The 15,392-nt window shown below is 40.5% G+C and overlaps 1 long non-coding RNA gene across 10 annotated transcripts in view; it reads left to right on the plus strand.

Annotated features, from left to right (window-relative positions):
- Nucleotides 1–15,392, plus strand: part of LOC135948149 (uncharacterized) — a 33,887-nt gene that overhangs the window by 14,183 nt on the left and 4,312 nt on the right. For 8 of the 10 annotated variants that reach the window (XR_010575775.1, XR_010575770.1, XR_010575769.1 and 5 more), the window contains exons 2-3: nucleotides 11,643–11,825; nucleotides 11,880–15,293. This is a non-coding gene — a long non-coding RNA (uncharacterized LOC135948149). The remainder of the gene's footprint in view (nucleotides 1–11,642; nucleotides 11,826–11,879; nucleotides 15,294–15,392) is intronic. The other 2 variants (XR_010575774.1, XR_010575777.1) reach the window with 2 other exon arrangements.

Below are 15,392 nucleotides of genomic sequence, written 5' to 3' on the forward strand. Positions count from 1 at the left end.
CTCTACAGCAGCATAAACTCTTCCACAAATGGCAATTCTCTCAGGATCATTGGTCAAATGAGATATTTCCTTTACCTGCATTACTTTTTTGTCAGGTAGCATAACACAATTATCTTTTTTCTCTACAGTAATGGTGCAATTTTTCACTGCGAGTTCAGTATATACAGGCCCAGTCAGTTTATTTGACAAATGACCTTTGAAAAGAGGTTGTCTTGCCTCAATCGTTTTGGGCTTCTGATTTTTAACGGGCGGCACAATTTTGTCCTTTTCAATTTGACGCTTGACAAACTGTTATAAATAAGAGCCACTAGCTTTCAAGATCCTTTTCATTTTACCAAACTCATTTTCAAATTTAAACGCACTGAAATTGTCAAATTTTCCGTATCTTTTGATGTCACATGCAATATGGAGAAGTGCATGGAAATTTGCTGACACACTGTGTTTCTAGTGAATATTAGGATATTCAGCGACAAATATTTTATAAAGTTGTTCAGCATAATCAACATAGCCTGGCATGTTGGCTTTATCACTGCAACAAATCACGGTTGCAGCATGAAATAACATGAATTCTCTATAGTAATCTGGATACTGTGTTCGTACAGTTTTGTCAAATAAAACAGGGCCCAAGTACAAGAGATACATTCTGAATTCTGTCGCCTTAAATCTAACAAGATCTTTTAGGTTGCGGGGCTTCCTCTGAAATTCTTTGGGGACATAATGGTCGTATCATAGAAATCATGCTGTCAATTTCAGCCACAATATATCTTGGAAGCTTTGTTTTAGCATCAATGACATAGGATGTTAAAATCCTTTTAGTGATTCCAAGACAAATCAGATGCATATAGTCGTACGGGACTTGAGAAATGATTAAGAAATTTGGAATGTTTTCAATGCTCGAAAAGCCAATATGATGGCCTGGTTGACTGCGATGTCTAAAATCTATCTCTGTTCGAAGAGGCCCACTGAAAGTTTTGAAATATGTAACTTTGTGTTTGTTACTATATACACCTGAAAGTGAGCATCGAAAGCAGCTTAACTTTCCTGAATGTCCCAAGACTTGCAAAACGTAAGCCTTTGCAGGGGTGTCACAAATTAAGGCACTAAGCTCTACTTTAAATTTTTTGCCATTAAATTCAAAGCCGTGTTCATGTGCCTCAATAAAGTCCTGGACAAAGTCACTGATGAAATTGTTCACATTTTCAGCTTTTTCCATCCCTTCATATACTCCTATAATGAATATTTCACTTCCTCCTAAATTTGACACTTGGCCGGCAATCACATAAAATTCTACTTTAGAGCTGCCAGCTAATTTGACACCATCTATGCCCACGTGTCTCTTCAAAGTGTCAATTCGATCAAGATCGGAATGTGTTTGTGTAAGGGCAGTACACAGACCTTTTTTCAAGCCAACGTGGAAATATATTCCAGGTGGGGCCAACTTGACATTCACTTTCCCTGATGGGGTTTTCACTAGACTTTTTCGGGTTTTCGGCAAACATTCAAGCTGAGGGATCATTTTGAGAATGTTCAGCAGCTGCCACGTGGCTGCTTCACTAACATTGTTACTTAGAATCCACTGGGCTAATAAATGCTGAATTGTTTCCTTATCCACAAATTGAAGTTCCCCAAGAGATGCAAGCGAAAGAGGATGTTCCGAATAATTACTGGATTGCAACCTTTGTGCAGGGAGAATCAAAACATCTGTTGCCAAACTCTGCGTATCAATAGGAACCGGTCCTTCAGAGTTCAGATGTGCATGTGCTGTCAAGCACACTCGTTCGTTTTGCCTGTGGTGATGCGTGATTTGAACTGGGTGATGATATTCCAATTCCCTCTGATTCAATGTCTAGGAGTTTGCATTTCATGAATTTCGAACATTTGTAAAAATTTCTAACCAGAAGTATTTTCACTTAGCATTTGTATGAGGCTAATTTCATTATTTGCAATTTTTTGAAGTCGCCTCTTTTGCTGTCTTTTACCAAGAGAAGAAAAAGGTTTCTCCATTTTTCTGAAATATATATACAAATATGTAAAAGATTTCTTCTACTTATTTTATTTCACTAGTCAAAAAATTCTTAAAAAGTCACCAATATTAATAACCAGTATCACACACCACCACACAAGCAGTACCCAGAGATATTTAGTTCATATAGTTGGGAATTTTTCGCATGGATGTACAAAACCAGGGCAACTACGAAGAGAGAGCTAATGCTTAAATCGGCAACGTGCGTATTTTCATTTTTTTTATATTATCAACTCGAGGGAAATATGTAGCACTGTGTATCAAACTGAACTCGCATTTGATGAGCACCTTAAATACCTTGCCTTAATTCTATAGTTAAAATCTCAAAGATCACTCACCTTGCATTTAGTTGGCGTACAAATAGTGAAGAGCAGCTGTCAGCACCTGTAACAAAGTTAAAATTTACAAGTTACATTCAGTTTTTCGTCACATGGTTATCTCAGAGGTGTATCAAATTTTTTAATGGTTAATTGCGATATCTGACAGATTATTTATATTCAAAATTGAAATTAATTTCATATGGCATAACCAAAGGCAAATTTTTGCTCAAATTTCTCAACATTCTCTTTTACAAAATTAACATTTTCAAATACAACTAGAAAATATTTCTTCTTACAGATATAAACGTTGATTCATCAACTCATTTACAAACTGATAAAGCACACACTCTACAAGATGCGTGGAGAAGCTTTTTCCTCCGCTGTTTTATATTTTTGCTATACCTTAATATAATTTTCTTTGAAATGTTTTTTTAATTTTGAGACAGTAGTAGCGACATATATATTATTTTAATATGAATATATTGTTTGAGCTAAATTTAAATGTTTTTTAAGACCATAAAGCATTAAAATATATATTTTAAATAACATATTTTACCTGGTCTAATGCTTTCACGTCACAAAGCAGAAAAATTCCTCTTATTGTCCCTGTACTCTATCGTAGAAAAGGTCGTCAGTGTGGCGCCTTCCAGATCAGTTCTGAAAGATTTTAAATTATATACAATTAATATAATTACTCACAAATGACAAAACAATATTATGCCGACACACACACACACATATATGCACTGCTAAAATCAGAGGGGTAAGAGAAACTCACTTAGCAGCAAAGATATATTCAAACTGCACCCTCTATTGAATAATATCTAAAATGGCAGTAAAAGATTTAACATTATGTGGGGTATGAGTGGAATCTCCTTTTGCTGCGCCATTGTAAAAGCAGATATACTTTGTTGATCTTTTTTGCATGCATGATGTTTGGGAAAATAATTTAAATCGCGCTCTGTTCTCATAGCTAGAATTCCCAGCAGCGCATTGTGGGTATGTCTCATAAAACACAATATAAAATCCCTAAGCAATATCGTGAGGCAGATCACCGTTTTGTCGGATACACACACAATACGCACCATACTACAAAATTAAGTAGTTATGAAATGCATACTTACAATAATTATTATACTCCAAACTCGCAAAGATGGCCGCGCACAATAACAGAGAGAAGACGCCTATCTCGGCGCTTGGCTCTTATGCAGATGCAGTTCGACTTTACATCCTCTTTGCGACCACAGTAATCTCGGTTGGCGATAACGCTTCTTCTTGAACGAAAACACCGCACTACTACCCTTCAATTGCGGTTGACACAAGAGCAGGCGAATTCACATCCGAATCCGAAAGAATTACGTTCGCCGGGCCGCTCTGACGCTCTCGCCGCTGTGATGCTGTGATGACAACTCAAACAAAACACTATCGCTTCTGCTATTGCTGCTGCCGCTGCCGACAGTAGCGCCACACGCGCGGTAAACCAGTGTGTAGCCAAGTAAACGCGCGCACAATATTCAGCACACCGTGGCGTGCTCAAAACGAATTAATTAAAAGAGATAAAAATTCTAATTAGAATATTAAAACTAAAATTGTTTTTGAAAATTACATTTTAATGAAACAGGATTCAATAATTAACGGTGGTCTCGACGTTGCCCATCGGTTAACCGTTGGGTTTTGGTTATCAAAGTTTTAATAATTTTTACTTTTATATGTTCATTTACTATATAATATTAATTTAAAACCTGATAATTGACAAAAAAGTATGGACATTTGAGGGTAAAAACGACTATAAGAAATATAGTGCCCACGCATGGGTTAACCACTGGGGGACCAAAAGTTACACCTTGGGTGGTTAATTTAAAATGCATCAAAATTTGGATTTTCACTCATTAAATAACATTTTTTCTGTGCCCAAGAATTAACCCAAACAGTTAATGAATCTTTCATTTCACACAGCAGTTATCCCATCCGAGTTGCCCGAAAGGTGCCCTTTTGGTGCCCACGACTGGGCACTGGTATTTTGGATGATCCAAACCAAATTAAAAAATAAATAAATGAAACATAATTCAAGATCATGCCTGAATTGCAAGACCCCCCTTAACTCAACTTTTGCTAGGTGACCACGGTTACCACCCTGCCCGCTCCGGCTATCCGAAAGGTGCCCGTTCGGTGCCCAAGACTGGGCACTGGCATTTCAACATGATCCAAGCAAAATATCAAAAAAATTGCAGTGAAAAATGATTGAAGATCATGCCTGAAATGCTAAACCACCCTTAATTTTAATTTTGTTGGATGACCGCAAAAGTGACCTCCTGCCCGCTCTGGTTATCCGAAAGGTGCCCATTCGATGCCCAAGGCTGGGCGCTGGCAATTTCGGTGATCCAAGCAAAATTTCGACAAAAATTTAATGAAACATGATTCAGGATCATGCCTGAAATGCAAAATCACCCATAGTTTTAATTTTTTTAGGTTACCGCAAGTAACCCCCTGCCCGCTCCGGGTAACCGAAAGGTGCCCATCGGGTGCCCAAGACTGGGCACTCAAAATTTGCATGATCCAAGCCAAATTTAAAAAAAAAATCCAATGAAACATGAATCAGGATCATGCCTCAAACACAAAACCACTCTTTGCTCAACTTTTGTCAGGTGACCGAAAAGTGACCGCGGTTACCCCTCTGCTCGCTGGGTAAAACACTCTCGAGCTATTATATAGCCATAAATTGAAAATGACTTTAAATAGAGCCAAGTTAACGCTTGCAAACAAATGCTGGCATTCACTCGCCCGGCTTAAACATCTGATTAAAATCAGTGAAATCTTAAATTTGAGCCTTAAATTAAGTCTAAATTTAGGCACACAAATATAACAACAAAATAGCTATCAAACACACAAGTTACCACACTCATTTATTCCTTCATGTGGTCCGCAGTATTTAGCATTTCCACTTGTTCCTGTCAAATTGTTGTTTTACGTCTCCGGAGTCGCATCCAGCCGTCTCTTCCATTCCATATCAGCGAAAAATAGCACCAAAAGACATCACGCTACAAAATAAAATGCAATTTATTACTTTTTCTACTCAATAAATTCGCCATGCATTTAAATGCATACCTGCATGCTGCGCGGCAAAGGTTCAGTTCGGTTGTCCCGGTTGTCCAAGCTTGGAATCCCTTCCTGTACATATGCAGACAGATTAGGGCGGGACACGGTGCAAGCCTGCTGACACAAGGATGATAATAAACAATTTGAAATGACAATTTTGGTGTTTACATAAAATCAGTTTTACGCGCGCGTATTTTTGTAAGCCCTCCCTGCTAAAATCTAAGTAAATTCAATATGCCCTTCCTTGCAAACCATCCGTCATCCGTCCAAGGATTCGTTGATTAAGTTGATTTCTCGAAACACGTCCAAAAACACGGCGAAAATCTCTGACGACAATTATGATGCAATAATCCATCCGTCCTGTTTGTTGTTCGTTCTCAAACACAAACATAACCAGCACGGCGGCAGATTATGCTACTGCCGACAGTGGCGCCACGCGCGGCCTGACGAGTGTAACAATGAAACGCGCGCGAAAGCTGCTTGAGTGAATTGTGCTCAAAACGATTAAATTAAAAGAGTTTAAAATGCTACTAAGGGTATATTAAAACTCAAATAATATATTTTTAATAAATACTTTTTAACGTTACACGGAATAAATAATTAATTGTGGTTATGAGGTTGCCCATTGGTTAACCATTGGGAAACCCCTTTTGGTTATCATATAGTTAATTTTTTAAGTTACTTATGTATTTCACTAAATAAATAAATTTAAACCTGAATTGAAAAAATCTGAAAAAATTTTAGAATTAAAAGGAGTTAAAAAAAATATGGTGCCCGCGCATGGGCTAACCATTTGGTGACCAAAAGGTACACAATGGGTGGTTATTTTAAAATGCAAAAAAATTTAATTTCCGCTCATTAAATACCATCTTTTATCTGTGCCCAAAAATTGACCCAAACAGTTCATGAACCGGTCACACCGCAGTTAACCCATTAGAGCTACTCAAAAGGTGCCCTTTGGGTGCCCATGCCCACGATAGGGCACTGGCATTTTGAGATGATCCGAGCCAAATTTCCAAAATTTTCAAATGAATCTTGATTTTGGGTCTGAAATGGAAAAAAACCATTTGTTCAACTCTTTTTAGGTGACCGCAAGTGACCATAATTGCCCCCCTGCCCGCTCCAGTTACCCGAAAGGTGCCCATTGAGTGCCCAAGACCGGGCACAGGCATTTTGTTATGATCCCAAGCAGAATATCAAAAAATCAAGTAAAAAATGATTGAAGGTCACTCCTAAAATGCAAAACCACCCTTAATTTTAATTTTGTTAGGTGACCGCAAGTGACCCCCTGCCAGCACTGGGTAACCAAAAGGTGCCCATCGGGTGCCCAAGACCGGGCACTGGCAATTCGACATGATCTAAGCAAAATTTCAAAAAATTCCAGCAAAAAATGATTGAAGGTCATGCCTGAAATGCAAAACCATCCATAACTTTAATTTTGTTAGGTGACCGCAAGTGACCATAGTTAACCGCCCGCCCGCTCCGAGTATCCGAAAGGTGCCCGATGGGTGCCCAAGACTGGGCACTGGCAATTTCGGTGATCCAAGCCAAATTTAGACTAAAATTTAATGAATCATGATTCAGGATCATGCCTGAAATGCAAAATCACCCTTAGTTTTAATTTTGTTAGGTGACCCCAAGTAAGTCCCTGCCCGCTCCGGGTAACCGAAAGGTGCCCATCGGGTGCCCAAGACTGGGCACTCAAAATTTGCATGATCCAAGCCAAATTTAAAAAAAATCCAATGAAACATGAATCAGGATCATTCCTTAAATGCAAAACCACACTTTGTTCAACTTTCGTCAGGTGACCGAAAAGTGACCGCGGTTACCCCTCTGCTCGCTGGGGAGTACATTAAAGAGATTTGCGCTCGCTCTTAGATTGAGACTGAAAAGCGAGCGAGCGTTTGGTCATCACAGTGAGTATCAAAAGCGATCGGCCGCTTCTCGTACTCACTTTGATGACCAAAATCGCCGATCGCTTCAGTCTCAACTGAGAGCGAACGTTTGGTCATCACAGTGATAACCAAAAGCGTCTGGCCGCTTCTCGTACTCACGGTGATGACCAAAATGCTCGCTCGCTTCAGTATCAACTGAGAACGAGCGTTTCGATCTCACAGTGAGTACGAGAAGCGTCCGGCCGCCTCTGATACTCACTGTGAGACTAAAAGTTGCATTATCAATTTGAGAACAGCATTTTGACACTCACAGTGAAAATTTTTTCTGTGAGTGTAAGGGTAGAGTGCAGAGTTTAGCTACTTTGCCACCCATTCTATCGTGTTTTGCATAAAATTTAGAATCCACCTGAGGAGGTTTCAAGGTGGCTAAACCCTGTAAACACTGTTCAAATTCGTGTTGAAGGTAAAAAAACTCAAAAATATCGTTTTTCACGCTTTCGCCCCTTTTTATGGATAGACTTCAGGGTTTGGCCACTTCCCCACCCATCCTATCTTTTTCTTCGCAAAATTTAGAGTCCACCTGAAAAGGTTTCAAGGTGTCTTAACCCTGCTGAGTGTTGAAGTATCTATTTAGCTGTTTTCTAGGGCTTTCACGCGTGTTTCTACCCCTTAGAACCACTTGTGTGTGCGGAGTTGGTATACATATTTATGCTTATTTCCACCCTCTGAACGTATTTTAGTTGAAATCGAATATTGGCGATATCGCCAAGTTCACTACTTTTTGAAATTTTGTAAAATGGGCTGGCGATATCGCCAACTTCACTAACGTGAAGGTAGTTTCTAATTCTAAACATACTAATCTGTGCTTAGTTCGCCCATTAACCTTAAAAAGAAAGTGATTACATACAGTTTGATTCCTTTTAAAAACCAAGTCAATCACACTACAACCATTCCTACACAAGTATGTACACTTAAAAGGTGTTTTGTTAACAAGTATCAGGTTATTTTCAACCACAAAATCTAATAGCACTTCAGCTTTTTTGTTTGAAACATCTAATCTGCAATTGAAATCACCTACAAAAATTATGTTTTGAAAATTATCAATACAGTCTAAAGTAAGCAATAATTGATCAGAAACAGAGTGCTTTAGCTTTGGTCTTAAGTAGCTTGCTACAACAGTAAAATATTGAAAATTTAAAACAGAATTTTTCGTTGAATAACAAGTCCATGGTATACAACCTATGCAACCGCTCAGTTCCACTACACATATAACTCATTGCAATCTCTTCAAACTGTTATTCCTTGATATACTCCGCAAACCGACGAAAGAACTTGTGCACCCCTTCCAGATACTCAGGCTTCTTACAGTACTTTTGCGGGCTCTTCTCCTTCACCACCACACTGAGAATAGTCCCTAGACCATCCGCCTCCTGGATAAGGAAGTCTCCAATCTCAGTCTGCTTGCCCGGGACCGTCTCAGGACGTCCAATCCTCTCCGCAATTGCTGCTGCTACGCCTACTCCACATTTCGCATCGGCTGCAATAGCATGGCACTTAACCAGCTGAGCTGCGTCTAGTATGTTTCCCACATGCTCAACAAATTGATTTTTATCTGCTGCCGCCGCCACTGGCTGTCCATTTTTGTACGCATCGTCCAGAACATCACACCTCTCGAGGATCGAAGAACCTGTTGACGTTAGGCGTTTCTGGAGAGGGTTGCGAATGGACAGGTGCGTACTGTCTCGAGTTCTTCGGTCTCCTTGGTCCAGACTGTTCTGCATCACGTCCTCGTTGAATCGACGACGCCAGAAGAAGCCCTTGGATTTGCTTTTGCTTTTCCATCTCGTCAGTGCGCTGCAGCAGCTCCCTTCTCTCAGCAGCATGTTCTTGCTGGATTGCCACGAGGGTACTCTGGAATGACTGTGATAGAATGGCAATCACTTGAGCCATTCCAAGCGAGTTTGATGTGCGCAGAGGATGAAAATTGGGCTGCGGGACTCCAAAAGTGGGCGTGGCCATGTTATTGTTCTTACATGGCTGCTAATGCTGGATGAACTCAGGTCGCAGAACGGGCTGTCCAGAGCTCCACACCGGTTGCCTCTGCGCTCCTGACGCGACAAAGCATTAAAACGCTTGCCTGACTGGGTCGCCATGACCAAGTTCAATTTCTATTTTAGTCAAATCTGGTAGGGCGGCCGACCAGCCAACGCACAATACATCATTTTCTCTCGCCGCTCGCCAGCAGACAAGATGCGATGCACACTTATTTTCCCCTCTCCATCTGCGTCGGCTGGCCGGCCGCCCCACCAGATTTGACGCATGCGTAGTTTGCGCAAAAAAGGTTCATATTATTTGGCGGCAAAAAAAGTTCCACGTGTGCTACGCACGTCACGCTGGACTTTTTGGTCGGAAAAAATATCAAATTTACTTAATTCGACCCTTAAAAATCTATTCGTGTTCTCCAAATTTTCGTCTAAGTGGGCCTTTACATGAATCCAAACACAGACCCCTTTTGAAAATCTGCAATTTCTCTTTTTAAATTACATAATTTTCCTCACCCCGGAAGTAGTTTTTTCCTTTGCTTAAAAAAAGGGCGTAACCAGTAATATTCGAAAAATTGGATTTTGGGTCACTTTTGGTCAGAAGTACAAGGAAAAAATAGGTCATTTAGGGTTAACTTAACATGAAATTTCATTTTTTTTTTAATGAAAAAATCACAATCATTCCAATATAAAGCAAATAAATTTTAGCATGATTCAGCACTTTGCAGTAGTGTTTTTCGATACCAAACTTTTTTATTGTCTGGAACTTTTCTTGACGAAACTGGTATTGTTCTGGTGTGGTTTCTGAAAGGAATATTCAAAATTTTCTTGTCTTGTGTTGTTTTCCAAACCTTGTTTTGGTATTGCTTTTCTTACAAAAAAATCTTATTTAGGTATTGTGTTTTGAAAAAATTCTTATTTTTGGGATTTTTTCTGAAAGAGATCTTTTTTAAGTTTTATATTACCAAATCTTGCTTTGGAATTTAATTAAAATTGTCATTTTGCTTAATTACATATATTTTCAAATTGAAACTAGAGAGGTGACCAAGGACAGGGATTACGAGATTCCCGTCCCGTCCCAATGAGACGGGTCGAATTTTTTATTTCGAGACAGGGATCGGACGGGACAGGGGACAATCTTCAGCGGACGGGACAGTTATATCGGCAGCAATGGCAGAGTGCAGCATTAAAAGCCTAAAGATTCTCACTTTGTCAGTTCGAGAAGGAAAGGAAAGCAATCAGGGTTCGCCAAATTTGCAATACGCAAAAATGCAACAGTAATACTGTTTTTTTACGCAAAAATTATCAGCTGGAAAACACCTAGTTTTGTTTTTGTCCGCATTTTTCCGAATTTTACCCCGAAAGAGTCACATATATATTTCGTGCCAAAATAGTAAGAAATTTTGGAATATTGCGATGAGAGATAAAATTTTCGGTCTCTTGGTACGTATAACCAATGCAGGGTTCGCAAAAACACGCATTTTTTCGGGAAAAACCAACTGTATTGCCAAAACTTTTTTGCGGATCTTTCTGCAATTTTCATTGAAAATAAAAAAACTTGCACGGCCAAAAATAGGGATTTTTAAAAATTAGAAGAATTTTTCCATGAAAAATTTTCTCTACCACCATAAAGAATTCAGGAAAAAACAATTATCTATTGCCTTTCCCAGTATTGTTCGGTATTGTTCTGGTATTGAATTTTGAAAAAAAAACGGCAAAACAAGAACAACACCGGAAATCCGGTATTGTTTTTTTGGTCTTGTTCTGGAAATACACTCTACTTTGCAGCAACTGTTTTGTGGTCTCTGCAGCTTATTGTTAGCAGAAGCATTTTACAAAAATCATCGCTTGAGGTTGATTGTTAGCACACTGGGCACAAATTATAAAAATAAACGGGAAACAAGCAACCTTTTCAACTTCTATTATATTCTTAATGGGAAATAAAAAAGAATCATCATTCCAAATATTTCATCCATGATTTTTTGTCGGTTGCGAACAATAAGACTCATGAATGAGTAGAATGAGTAGCATGAGTAAAAATTGTGCTGTCTAATATGATAATATAGAAGCTTAGTTCCTCAGATGCTTGACTTAGTTTAATTGCCAGAGAGGGACATATATATGTGCTGGAGTGTGTAATTCTTTTCTCCTCAAAGTTTCGCTCTAACGCCTATCTATAATAATTTTATTAATTTTGAGTCCAATTGTCTGAATTTTTTAGTGACCTACTAGATTTTGTATAATGTGGATACTTTTTTATTTACAGATCGCATAATTATGTGATATCACTCAGCGCCTGAAAACTTGTTGAGGGTGTCGCTGCTTTAAAACGGAAGAGGACGCTACCGCCATGCTAATATAGAAAGGAAGTCTATCATAACCAACCTGAAGTGTGCACATCGTAGCCAAGATCAAAATTTTGAAAATATTTTTAAATTTTCTTTTGCAGGTTAGTTCTTAGCAATTTATTTGAGCAAAAGTTTGATAGTTTATTTTGTTTCAGGAGACTGATTCTTACAACAAGATTCCCACATGAATTTGGTGTTCAGTTAGGATTGAAGCGCGATATTCGCGTTGACCCCAATAGGGCGGTATCTGCAATATGGAATTAGACCTTAACATTTTTTTCAGTTTGATCGCTGCGTTGCGTTAAGGCGTTGGAATAATCCTCTTTTGAAGGAAAACAAAAAGCGATGTCAAGGTGGTAGTTAAATTTTTCGAAACCATTACCATGTATTTTTCAGATGAAAGCAGTCGATTGCGTTAGGATTTGAAATATTGAAACTAGAGAATTTTTATCGCTGCACCCGTAATAGTGACCACGGTTACGGAGCCTAAATTAAGGCGGTAGTATTTTCTCGTGGAGTACTTTTATGGATTTTACAGACGAAAGCAGCTATGTCCATTAATGATGCACCCGGTGCACAAGCGATAACAAATTAGTCCTTGTTTGGGCGAGAAGCTATCAACAGCGGTAGGATAACATCGTTTCGTATTACTATTATTTTGCAGATGAAGCGGTTCACTTTTCGTCGTGTTGAGTAATAAATATCAGCTGGGCCTAATATTGAAAGGCAGTTACAAAGAACAAAATAATACAAAGCGGTAGGGTAAAGTAGTCTTGCCATCATGTGTTTTTGCAGATGTAGCTGATCTAAATCCATCCAGTATAGAAAATTGTCTCGGTTTATACTATGGCTATAAATTTGCGGTAGGGAATATTCGATTTTTTGCGCTCATGTTTTCTTGCAGATTAAGCGGTTTTGTCATCTTTGGAATCGACCCTTCAGCCGCGGCTGATGAATTTAAGACATGTATAATAGTCAGGAAAAAGCTCAAAACGTGGTAGGGAAAAGCTCAAAATTCCCAATTACGAGTTCTTTTGCAGATGACGCCGAATGGTCTGCAGTTGCGTTGAAAAGCTGCAGTTGTTGAGAAATTGTAGAAAAAAGAACAGTATATCATTAGGGTTCGTGGGGGGTTCCCTAATAACCTCTTTAGAGTTTTCAGGTCGTTAGACTGACTGGTGATATTAAGCCTGTCAACACGTTTAGGCGGCAATTGTGTCCAGTTGTAATTATCGGTTGATTGTTATTGCAGCCTTGATTGAATGGTAATGAGAATGGGTGGGGTTTAAACTAACTTTCGTTGCTAACAGAAGGCAGCTGCTTGGAAAGAAAAATAGTCCCCAGTCTAGTAGGTTTTGCCAGGACGAAGCGTGCGTGTGGATCGCTCGGTTTATCAACTCTATCGACAGTCAAGTTGAAGATTCTGCCTGCTGGGCCGTAGAAGCAGCAGAAAATCAAGATACGATGACACAAATTTAAAATTGCATCATTTGTTTGGGGGCGGGGAACTTCTAATCCCTCTGTTGTCAGTCAGGGTGAAGGCGCCCTTCGCGTGAAGTCCCTAATCATAAGCAGCACTCTCGCCTTATGTAAATTCCTTGTATCGTGCCGATTTGAAGCTCCAACGTGAAGATTGCGTAAGACGGAATTTTGATTATCATCTTGAACCATTGTTCGACAGGAGCGGAAATGCCTTTGCGACAAGCCACCCGTATCTGAAGTCCCCGTTAGAGATAAACCATGTGAAAATGAAACGAACGTAACAATGTTAGGGTGGGGGCGAGGGTTCATTAACCTTCTTTTGTCTCCAGAACCGTTCAGCAGTATGATTTAGCAGACTCGAGAGTTAAAAATACAAGTGCCTCGTGCCGTCTCCCTGAAGGAGCTGAAATAAGTTTATCAGATAATATTTCTGGCGTTTGGGAGGGGTTTCGTAACCTGCTGATTGCAGTTCCTGTCTGTCAACAGTAGAGCAACCCTATGCAAGTTTTTCGGAATCACAAGATAGCGACGAGATTCGACCCATTCACAATTCCCGGTTGGTGATCTGCGTTTAAAGCAGCTGAATCTAGAAGATATAATATGTCGGTCGGTCTGATAATTTAATTAGGTCATTGCTGGGTGGGGGGAAAGGGGTTCAAGTTAACCCGTTTTGAGATTTCAGCCAATCCTGCTATGCACCGACGCTGATTAAAGAATATCTACCTGCTACGCGTTTGAAGAAGAATCGAGTATCACGAGAATGTGGAGTCTGCCTTAGTATTCGGGAACAGAACGTTACCCTCCTGGTCGAGAAAACGCGGAAGCAGTCAAGCCTGCTACAGGATCCTCCTTAAATGCATTGATGCCCCTTTCCGGTTTGCTTGCGGAAGAAGTCAACAAATACTCCACTTGCTTTTCTTATCGGTCAGGTAGACAGACTAAGGAGAGTCTGATATAATTTCCATGTTTGGGTGGGGTGGGGGTTTGTAATTAACCCGACTTTTGCTGTGGCACAGTTTGGAGCACCCAACTGAAGTAAGGCCACGACTTAAGAGAAATCTGCCCCGGAATTGGGATGCCAAGGAGCGCCGAAACATTTCACCGGGAGCGTTTGGCTGCACGTAACGTCTTACCAAGCAGAAAGAACATGACTCGCACGAAAATGATGTACGATGATCAGCCGTCCATGCCTCTGTTTCTATATTCGCTCGACCAGCTCAATGCAGAAAGAAAAGATATCCAGTTTCATTGTCTAGGTAGTTAGGATCAGAGGGGGGTACTAATGTCTTGTTTTTCAGCTTTCCCATTCCCCGGTTCGCGTGAGGTGTGTCCTAAGCATAGATCGCGTGCATTGTCCTGAGCTGGTATCCATTGTGGCCGTGCCTGAGCAGCAGCGGGCCTTTGCAGAGCTGGTGACCGAGCAGCCAGTCCCGTGCGTCCGTCAGTAGAGCATTCATTCCTGGGGTTACGAGCGAGAGGCTGGATAGGGAGAAAGAAGTCGCGTCATTCGCACCGAGCCGAGTAGAAAAAGAAGATAAGTCCTCGCGTTTTTCACCGTTCGCGCTGAGAGTCTCCGTGGGTCCGGATTCCGAAAATTGGGTGCATTACGCCCCTTCCTCCGATACTTTCGTCCCGTCATTACTTCTATTCAGTTGGTCACTTTCGTCGTCGTCGCGTTTTTTTTTTGGGTCCCCGTTAGGCAGGAGAAGAAAGAAGAGAACCGTCCTCGTGGAAGACGATGGCCTGGTGAAGAAGAAGACGGCCTGGCGCAGAAGCAGATGGCATGCAGACGAAGAAGACGGCCTGGAGAAGAAGAAGACGCCGGACATCCAGGACAGATGCTAACTTGTGCCCACCCTGGGCTCGACGAGAGTCTCAACGCCAGCGCTTCCTGCGCTAATTGGGGGGTTTCTGGCCAGCTAAATGCGGGTCCAGAAAGGTGGCTCAGGCCACGGGGGACGGGGGGCTCGTGCTTGAAGGCACGGTGAGGATAGAAGATGGCACCCCTTAAAATAATAAAACGCACGTGGCAATCAACCCTGGAACCCCTATTTTGCGGACTCCTGTTTCATCTATGAGATCAAGAGGTGAAATTAAGTATCACTAAACTTCGTCCTGGTCCCAGTAAAATTGCGCAACTGTCAACAACCAAACGCGAATTTCCTTGTTGCAAGAAAAGGTCAACA

This window comes from Cloeon dipterum, chromosome 1 (genome assembly GCF_949628265.1).
Source record: "Cloeon dipterum chromosome 1, ieCloDipt1.1, whole genome shotgun sequence".
In the NCBI taxonomy this organism is placed as follows: Eukaryota; Metazoa; Arthropoda; class Insecta; order Ephemeroptera; family Baetidae; genus Cloeon; species Cloeon dipterum.